The 9829-nt window shown below is 40.9% G+C and overlaps 1 pseudogene; it reads left to right on the top strand.

Annotated features, from left to right (window-relative positions):
* The first annotated feature begins 4511 nt into the window (after positions 1-4511).
* On the top strand, positions 4512-8514 carry LOC114709536 (annotated as a pseudogene).
* The last annotated feature ends 1315 nt before the right edge of the window (positions 8515-9829 follow it).

The following is a 9829-nucleotide window of genomic DNA, read 5'->3' as shown; positions in this document are numbered from 1 at the left end:
CTAGCTAGAAACCAGGACATAGCACTTCTTCAGTCTGGAAGCAGACAGGAAGCTGGGTCCCGAGGTCCTTTCATTCATGCTAGAAAGCCTTGTTTTCCTATTGCAGGACTCCAGGAATTTCAATGTACTTATCAAGTCCTGTGGGAGTTATGGATGGGAACAACAGTCATTATTTCTGCTTTAAGTTTCTGCTCCTAACACATTATTCTGTTCTCTACAACCACACAGGCTTGACTCACTGCCTTCCTCTCCTTCCACATAAATAAATATGACAAGAGAAAAGCAAACTGAAACAAACAGATTTCAAGCATGCATACATGGACATGCAATGTCCAGTCTGCAGGGGAGAAATCAGTTTAGATTTCAGAAAAATAATGGATTCCATATTGGAAGTCAAACTTATATATGATAATTCATATATATGGTGAAAGATTTATAAATAAAATATGTAAAGAACTCTTACGAATCAACAATATAAAGACAACGAGGTGGACAAAGGCACAAATAGACAATTCTTCAAAGTATGTGCATAAAACAGGTAAAAAGAGCTCTTAATGATGCCCATCATTATCCATCAAGGAAATGTCAATCAAAACCACCTAAAAGACTCCTTATGGGCTGCCATATTTGCCATTATGAAGATGACAGATAATGACAAAGGGCTGGAGAATAAAGGAGAGCAGTAGACCTTTCAGGTGATGAGTGGGAAGGCAGAATGGTGTCTCTGCCTTAGGAATAGGTTAGTCATTCTTTACGAGGTTGAACATAGTATGATCATATGGCTGAAATTCCACTTTTAGGTCTATACCAAAGAAAAATGGAAGTATATACTCGCATAAAATATTATACATGAAAGCTCATAAAAATATCTGTAATGGTCAAAATTGGAAAACAATATCTAAATATTTATTAATTGAGAAATAAATAAAATATAGAATATACATACAAAGCTAGTATATGAACAGAATTTCCTTTTTTAAACAATGAAACAAAATACTGACACATCCTATAACATGAATAGACCTTTTAAAAATTTTAAGACAAGGTTATAGGCAGCCAAGGCTGGTAGTGAACTCACTATGTAGCTGAGGATGACCTTGAACTTCTGATCTTTCTGCCTTAATGTCCCAAGTGCTGTAATTGTAGACAAATACCACATTGTTACCCCTGGCCATAAAGAGATGTTAAAAACATTATGCTGTGGAGTGGGGAGAGACTCATGTGCCCCTACCCTTAGCTGAGAAGCTTTTGACACTTGATGACTTCTGGGGGAAGAAGAGTTAGTTGTTTTTATTTCTTTCGTAAGGCTGTGGACCCCGGCAGGTAGACCACACTCCAGTGGATGGGAGAAGGTGTTAGGATGAGTGATGGAGCTGAAATGAGTTAGGGGAAAATATAGGAGATGAATATGAACAAAATACATTGTATGCATGTATGAAATAAGTAGAAATATTACAAAACACTATGCTAATTGAAAGAAGTATATAGTCATAAAAGACAACATACTACATAATTCTATATAGGCAAAATGTATATAACTTCTGAAAAATATAGAAATATGTAGAAATAAAGAGAAAGGGAATACATGCCTAGTGTTTGAAAAGAGGGGAGGGAACTTGGATTGACTGCTATTGGTGGTAGGTTTTTTTTTTTTCCCCAGGATGATGAAAATTCAGTACATTTAACTCATAATTGCTTCACTGACTGCATTAAAAGCCACTAAAGCTTTGAGTGGTAGAGCTCTGTAGGATGTGGATTTTGTCAATAAACATGCTAGAAAGATATAATAACATAAAATGACAGCAGTAGTGTCTTAGATCCAAGTACTCTTGTTTTGTTAAAAGGTTGTGGTCATAAGGAGTTTTCATGGCAGTGGAAAGTGTCAGTCACTCTCACAACCACTTACCAGAGCAAAGAATCCATGATAGGTAGGTTCTTCTGAGCTGTGCTGGGCCATTGGGTCCTATTTCTCAGTAAGGGCTTCTGACTTTGAGAGAAAAACATGTCAAAAATGTGGTCATGTCCATTTGTCATGATGTCTAGACTTGCTGTGTGTGAGCAGCATCAGGGAGCTTAGTCATTAATTACCATTTGATTGCTGCATGCATAGCCATTCATCCTCCAACAAAACTGACTGGAAACACTACACAGGGGCAGTAGCATTTGGCAGGTCAATAAACTCAAACTGGATACCCAGATGTCTCCTGCTATCAACCAGCCCCAGCTCTGGTGAGATTAGCATGTCACAAAACACAATTTGAAAAGACCTACCCAAGGAAGGATCCAAGTATGGGCCCATATTAGAATTTCAAGTCTGAAAATGGTTGGAACACAATTCAGTACAAACCCCTTTGATAATGCAGCCCTTCAAAATGAATGGCACTATGGTGATCAGCTGCAGAATCAGCATCATGGCTCGTCAGTGCCCACATCACCCCCATGGTATATCTTTGGGCCACAGCAAGTCACTGATTCTGGTACCTGACATACCCAAGAGTGCTCAGAACTGACCTAATACCCGACCTCAGAGAATCCATCCTGGCGTACTCCGGCAGTGCAGTATTGTTTCTCCACAGGACCTATCTAAAAGTAGAGAGCTGGCTCCCTGTATTTATGCTGCATCAGCACAGATACTCTTACGTTAATTATCTAAACCCATTCACTTAGCTGTGGGATGTATGTCAGTTCCTGCTCCAGAAAGCCAAGAGAAATGACCAAGAGTAATTCCATCCCATAAAGAGCTTCAGTGAGTCTTGTCCAAAGTGGAGGCCATCCATGTTCCCATGGCAACCCACATCCATTGAAAAGGAGCAGAAAGCCCAGACAATAGTGTCCTGAAGTAAGCCTCTCAGAAGACTGTGACAAAAGCAAAGTGGAGATATGAAATAGAGTTCATGTAATTGGGTGAACTGCGTTCCATTCAAGGAGAGGGAAAGAAAGAAGTTTGTCCTGTTAGGCAGTTTTGGTACTGTAATAGGTTCAGATCTGAGTTGAAAGGGAAGGTACTTGTGACCTAGCTCAAAGAATTGGACCAGAGATGCATAGTTAGAAGGAGAGATCGTTTTATAAGAAAAGGAAATACTCCCAAGTAAAGGACTGCGCCAACAGGATCACAATCCTTTATAGATCACGTACACAATGCCTGCTTCTTCCATGCTTGTACATTATGGGCTTTTCTGGAGCATGATCTGTTTGTTGTATGTGGCCCACATTAGGAATGGTTTCTAGTCTTTCTCTGCCAACTGGCTTCTTTCAGATGCTGTCACTTTCTCTAGCCTCTTCTGTGCTGCCACAATCTAGCTACATTGTCTAAAGGTAGCAGAAGGTACAATAGCCTCTCTGTACTTTTCAGGCAGGAAAATATCTGTGAGAGCAATAAATGGAATGAGGATCTCTGTGGAGCATCCATACTGGTTCACTGTGCATCCAAAAGGCAGAAATGAGGATGAGTGGTCACTTCATGGGTATCCCACACATGTTCAGCATGGGCTTTTCTGTCTATGCATGAGCCCTCTATTCTGTCACTATATTGATTCTTCCTTTTGCTTAACATGTTTTTTTTTTCATGACATTTCTTGAGATTTTATGACATGATCAGTAAGTATATGCAGAGGTAATCAATTGCTACCTTCTATGTAGTAGTGAAGTAATAGATATGGCACAATGGAGTTGAAAGAATAGCATTTTTTATTTTATTAATTGTTTATGGGCAATTCTAAATTTAGTTGTTTATAGTACAACCAACTACTTTTGTGAAATGGTGACATTGAAAGAGCTATGCTGGTATTTTTGTGGTTGAATTGAGAGCCATTGGATGATGGAAATCATCATGTTAGACCCCTAACCCTGGTCAGTCCTCTCTTAGATCAGTGTTTTTGTTTTCTCACTATTATTTCTGGTACCTAGGTATAATTTATAAAGGCTGTTGTTACCATGGGAACTCTGTAATGGCGTTTACCTTAGGGTATAACAGGGAACTGGATGAAACATTGTAATGGCAGAGCTGTACAGACCTATCCAATATCCAGGATCCTTGTGAAGTTCCAAAAATGGACTGTAGAATATTCAACTGGAACATCTCAGCTTTGAGATATGGACTTAGATCCTGTAAAATAATGAGGCAAATTGATTTTTTAAAGGAGCCCAATAAAAATAATTGACCTGCACTCAGCGATCTTCAACTCTCTCTTCTTGATAATCAGTCTTTAAAAATATAAGCACTTTTATTTAATAATACAGACAGCATCTACAATATAGTATAACCATGCTGAAAAAAAAAAAAAAAAAAAAAAATAAAGAAAAATAACATGCTGTAGTAAATGCAGTTGATAAATATATACATATGTACATAACATATACATATATACACACATATATACACATACACATAAACACACACACTTTCTTTCACACACATACATGTATATGTATTTCCAGGATGGAATGGGCAGGATTCACATAAAAGTCTTAAGATTGATGTGTTTATAGAGTTTCTTTCCACATGTCGAAATATGAAAGATCATGGGGTTCTGCTGATGCTTATTGTAAGATCATGCTCACTGGTGAAAGAGATGGCTAAGGTATATTCTCTGCATGTCAGAGTGTCTCTCAAAGCTGTGAAGACCAAGAAGCAATGCATTTGCCTATGATTCTATATTAACCTTTCAGTTTGATGGGCAGAATGATCACCCCCTCCTTTACTGATGCTGATAGATTTTGTAATTTATTTTTAAAAGACTCAATAAAATGATTTTAAAATAAGACCAAGGAAGTGCATAGCTGCCATTTTCCACTCATTACTCACGTGGCCTGACTTTTTGTCTGAGGTTGATTTAGATTTTTGCCAATTTTCTGAGGAAAGCATTGTTTGTGGTTGGTAAAATGAGTCACAGTTTACGGGAATGGAAGAGACTCAACAAAAAGACAATTATCAAACTAACAGTTCAGGAAGTCATAGGAGATTGCTCAGTCCTGTAAGACCAGAGGAAGTGTTTCTATTGAAAATGTTATGATAGTGGCTAAAAATGATCACTTGATTTTCTTTTTAAAGACAGTTTGTAACCCTAACCACTGTGGTTACCTGTTAGGAAGTTAGACATATCTTGGTTAGTGGAAAAATACTGCTGTCACATAGATGTAGACGGTGAGGGAATAGGTAGGAGCTGCAAAGGACTGTAAAGAAAATCCAAGTACCAGTTGTGTCATTAGGCCTGAGGCTGTGCTAGAAAGAACCAAACAGAAGGCAACACAAGCTATTTGGCTGTCCCTATCTCTCCTGCATCTACTACAAGAGCCCTGTTCTGGCCGGTCCAGCAGAGGCAGCTGCAGGTCCTCAGTGCCCAGTGTCAGTCTGGGCCTCCCTTATTCTGACTCCTCTTCTAAGGGACCATCAAAGTCAGCTGAATTTGTGGTGCATCTTTTTAAATGTGATTACAAGTCAGTTTCTAAATTTTACTTGGACTCAGAAACATGATATATGCTTTCGCAGTAAGTCTCAGAATTCACATGTGTAGAGGAGCAATGATTAAATTGTACTGCTTCGGCCCCTGAATACCCAACTGCTCTCTAATGACTCTCTGTAGTTACTACTGAGGATTTGTTGAGTACTAGACCAACCAGAGGCTTTTCCCAAGGCCCTGATGTAGAGAGAAAAAACACAGCTCCTTCACTAAACCAGGAACATGCTTAGCAGAGCCAGTAATGGCCTTGGGGAGCTGTGGCCTCAGATCCTGAGAACCCAACTATTCTTACCGTAAAGAGCCATGGTTATCAATCCTGAGACCATGGAATGCTTGGTCTCTGATCACCTTGAGATACCCTGTGTTTCCCTTACACAACATTGCTTGATTAGTTTCCCACTGACTTCATTCCATTGTATGATGGTTTGTTTTTTTAATTATGTTGTCCATTTTCACAGTTTTTTTTTTTTTTTTTTTTTTTTCAGGGAAAACTGTGAGTTGGTGAGGTGAGGTTAGCTGTGGCTTGTTCTGTCTCTCTGATCTTTCAGAATTTACCCCAATAGCTAGCACTGGGTGTTTTATTAATAAGAGATTCATGTGATATTTGGCGTCCAACTTGTGGGGCACGGATTTATGAAATAGTCTCTTGCCTGTGGCCTTGCAGTCCCCAGCTCAGGCCCGAGCTGTACTGGCCAGTTGTGGTGACGCACTATTGAGAGCCGCTAGGTTGCAAAAATCCGTGAGAGTATACAGCAGTGACAACCAGTGTTCAGAAGGTCAACCTGTCAGAACTAAGGGTTCTGTTAGAGGAAACCATCATGCAAGGCATTATGGAGTTACTGCCTTTTGAATGAATTGGCTGTTTCTTGTTGTAAACGTCTTGTGCAATAACAGCTATGATTCTCCCCGTTTACCTTGCATCTCCATGTTATGTGTACATGTAATCTCACGATTGCATCTCAGTCTTGGGCACAATTTTCCCTATACATTTGAGGTAATTGGACAACTGCCCCAGCTGTGTTTATTTTTCATCAACATATATCTGGCCAGGGCCATTCTCTAGACAAAAGTATTTCAGCAAAGATACCTTTTTCCAAGGACAAATGCAGAGAAATAAACATTAGCTCATATCACCCACAAATAGAGAAAAGAACCACTAACAATTAAATCCTTAACTCCTTACCTTCACCATGGGTTATTTATACAAGACTCTAATTTAAGAGACCTACTGCTCACATTCCTGGGATGATGTTTTAGCCATTTGTTAGTTACTGAGTTAAGGCAGTTACTTCCCACTGACCCAAGGAGATTGCCTACAAGGCCAGACAGGTGATAAGTGCCAAGCTTCTTTCTTGTGCAAATTAAGTTTTTATTCCTCCTCAGCCAGGTGCTATTCCTAGATTTTCTCCTGAGCAATTACTCTGAGTGAAAGTGCTTTTACTAACCAAATACTACATGCTCTGACATAGGTTGCTTAGCCACCTAGCATATGTCCCCCTCCCTATCAGAAAGCAGCTGCAGCTGGGACGAGCAGGAAAAGCGGTGCCAAAGACAGTTTACTTTGTCATGACTTATTGACCCCTAACATTTTACCTAGCCATTTCTAGACCATAGTTTGAGCACATAAATTCCCTAATTGATCTTATCCTTTAGTTGACCCTACCAGACAACTCCCCTTTAGCCACTCCCCTTTTGGGTTGTAATTGGAAGCTGATAATTAATTGCTTTACGTGCGGATCCTTATCACCTCTCTCTGCAAACCTGAAAACTTCAAGCCTTGCATTGCTTTACCAAAGAATTACTGTGAGTGTATAATCTGGTTCTCTGAGAGCACTGAGATAATGGATGGAGAAGAACTAAGATGAGGACTGAGATGGAAATACTAGGTAGAATGATGAGAGAACAGCAGAAGGGACTGAGAGCAGGAGGGATTGAGAGGAGCTAAGTAAGAAAGCAGAAAAGAACTGTGTAGATAGAATTGAATTAGAAGAATAAAGTGAATGGACTAAAGAACTCAGTGTGCTTAGATTCATTGAATATCCCTCAGATTAGAATCTTCAGCTGGTTGTTAGACTCTTCCACAGACCCTGGGAGCAAACAATATAGGCTGGACCTATTATTGTTTGCGTTAACACAAGCCGGTAGGATTACTGAAGGAGGCAGAGGCAGGAGGATGCTGAGTTTGAGGCCAACCTAGGAGACTTGCTGAGCAGAAGCTGTGGTCATGGCTGGGCCAGGCTACAAATGGTGGCAGTGGGATCATGGAGGTGGTGGCTGCTGCTCTGTGTTGCCAGCTCCTTCCCATTGTGTTGGTGGCAGCAGTGATACTGCTACCAGGGAGGAAGGGTTTATTCACCACTGCTTGTTTAGAGAACAATTGCCAGGACCATTGTGTTACAACAAAAGCATCAGCAAAGGTCAGTTTGGAGAAGTCTTTTGAGGCAACTGACCATGAGAAGAAGTTGCTGTGAAGATATTCTCTTCTATGGAAGAACATTTGTGGTCCCAAGACGCAGAGATTTATCAGACTGTGATGTTACGCCATGAAAACATCCTAGGATTTATAGCAGCAGACAACAGAGACAGTGGCACATGGACTCAGCTGTGGCTGGTGTCAGATTACCATGAACATTGGATTCTTTTTTTTTTTTTTTTTTTTTCTGAGACAGGGTTTCCCTGTATAGCTTTGTGCTTTTCCTGGAACTCACTTGGTAGCCCAGGCTGGCCTTGAATTCACAGAGATCCGCCTGCCTCTGCCTCCCAAGTGCTGGGATTAAAGGCGTGTGCCACCACTGCCGATTACTTGAATAGATAGACTGTTACAGTGGAAGGATTGATCAAACTCGCTCTGTCTATGGCCAGCTGTCTTGCTCATCTTCACATGAAGATTGTTGGTACCCAAGGAAAGCCAGCTATTGCTCACAGAGATTTGAAATCAAAGAATATCTTGGTGAAGAAGAATGGAACCTGTTGTATTACGAACTTGGGCTTGTCTGTGAGACACGATTCTGCCACGAATACAATTAAGATTGCTTCAAACCACAGAGGAGGCACAAAAAAAAAATTCTGCAATGAACCATGACCACACCTAATAGAAAGATGATGGGGCCCCACAATGGCAATTCCACATGGAAAATAATACCACTAAGCTGACAAACATCACCCAAAGATTTGCTTTAGGCTACAAACTGCTCAGGACAATTTCAAGATGGCTAGCTGAGATAATCCAGCCTCACAGACTACACGAATAAGGACTTGAGATAAGTCCTGCGCTTCTGCATTATGCAGAGACTGGACAACAAATGATACAGCTACCTCTCTCAGAACTTGACAATTAACCAAAAATTTTCTTTTTAGGATCCCCTAAAGATGCTTTCACTCCCAGATGGCAAGAAGTAATTTTAAAAACATGATGCCCACATTCCCAAGAGGTGGGGTGGGTGTTTTTTTTTGGGTGGTTTAATGAGTTAATGGGTAATGTCATTGTTTACGATAGTTGGTTGTAGATTTATTTTTTTAATTTATTTATTAAATTTAATTTTACATATCAGCCACAGATTCCCTTGTTCCCCCCCCACACCTCCTACCCCCACCTTCCCCCCAGTCCACCCCCCATTCCCATCTCCTCCAGGCCAAAGACTCCCTCGAGGATTGAGTTCAACCTGGTAGATTCAGTCCAGGCAGGTTCAGTCCCTTCTCCCAGGCTGAGCCAAGTGTCCCTGTATAAGCCCCAGGTTCCAAACTACCAGTTCATGCACTGAGGACAGGACTCTGTCCCACTGTCTGGATGCCTCCCAAGCAGATCAAGCTAATCAACTGTCTTATTTATCCAGAGGGCCTGATCCAGTTGGGGGCTCCTCAGCTATTGGTTCATAGTTCATGTGTTTCCTTTCGTTTGTATATTTGTCCCTATGCTTTTTTTCCAACCTTGGTCTCAACAATTCTCGCTCATACAAACCCTCCTCTTTCTCACCAATTGGACTCCTGGAGCTCCACCTGGGGCCTGACCATGGATATCTGCATCCGGTTCCCTCAGTCATTGGATGGGGTTTCTAGCATGACAATTAGGATGTTTGGCCAGGTGGCCTTCGAATACTTCAGAGATCTATTCAAAGGGCCTGATCCAGTTGGGGGCCCCTCAGCCTTTGGTTCATAGTTCATGTGTTTCCATTCATTTGGTTATTTGTCCCTGTGCTTTATCCAACCTTGGTTTCAACAATTCTCGCTCATATAAACCCTTCTCTTTCTCGCTAATTGGACTCCCGGAGCTCCACCCAGGGCCTAGCCATGGATCTCTGCATCCAAATTTCTCAGTCCTTGGATGGGGTTTCTGGCATGACTATTAGGGTGTTTGGCTATCCCATCACCAG

Source organism: Peromyscus leucopus, chromosome 4 (genome assembly GCF_004664715.2).
Source record: "Peromyscus leucopus breed LL Stock chromosome 4, UCI_PerLeu_2.1, whole genome shotgun sequence".
Classification (NCBI taxonomy): Eukaryota; Metazoa; Chordata; class Mammalia; order Rodentia; family Cricetidae; genus Peromyscus; species Peromyscus leucopus.
Note: the sequence above shows the minus strand (reverse complement) of the source record. Positions and strands in the feature narration are given on the sequence as shown.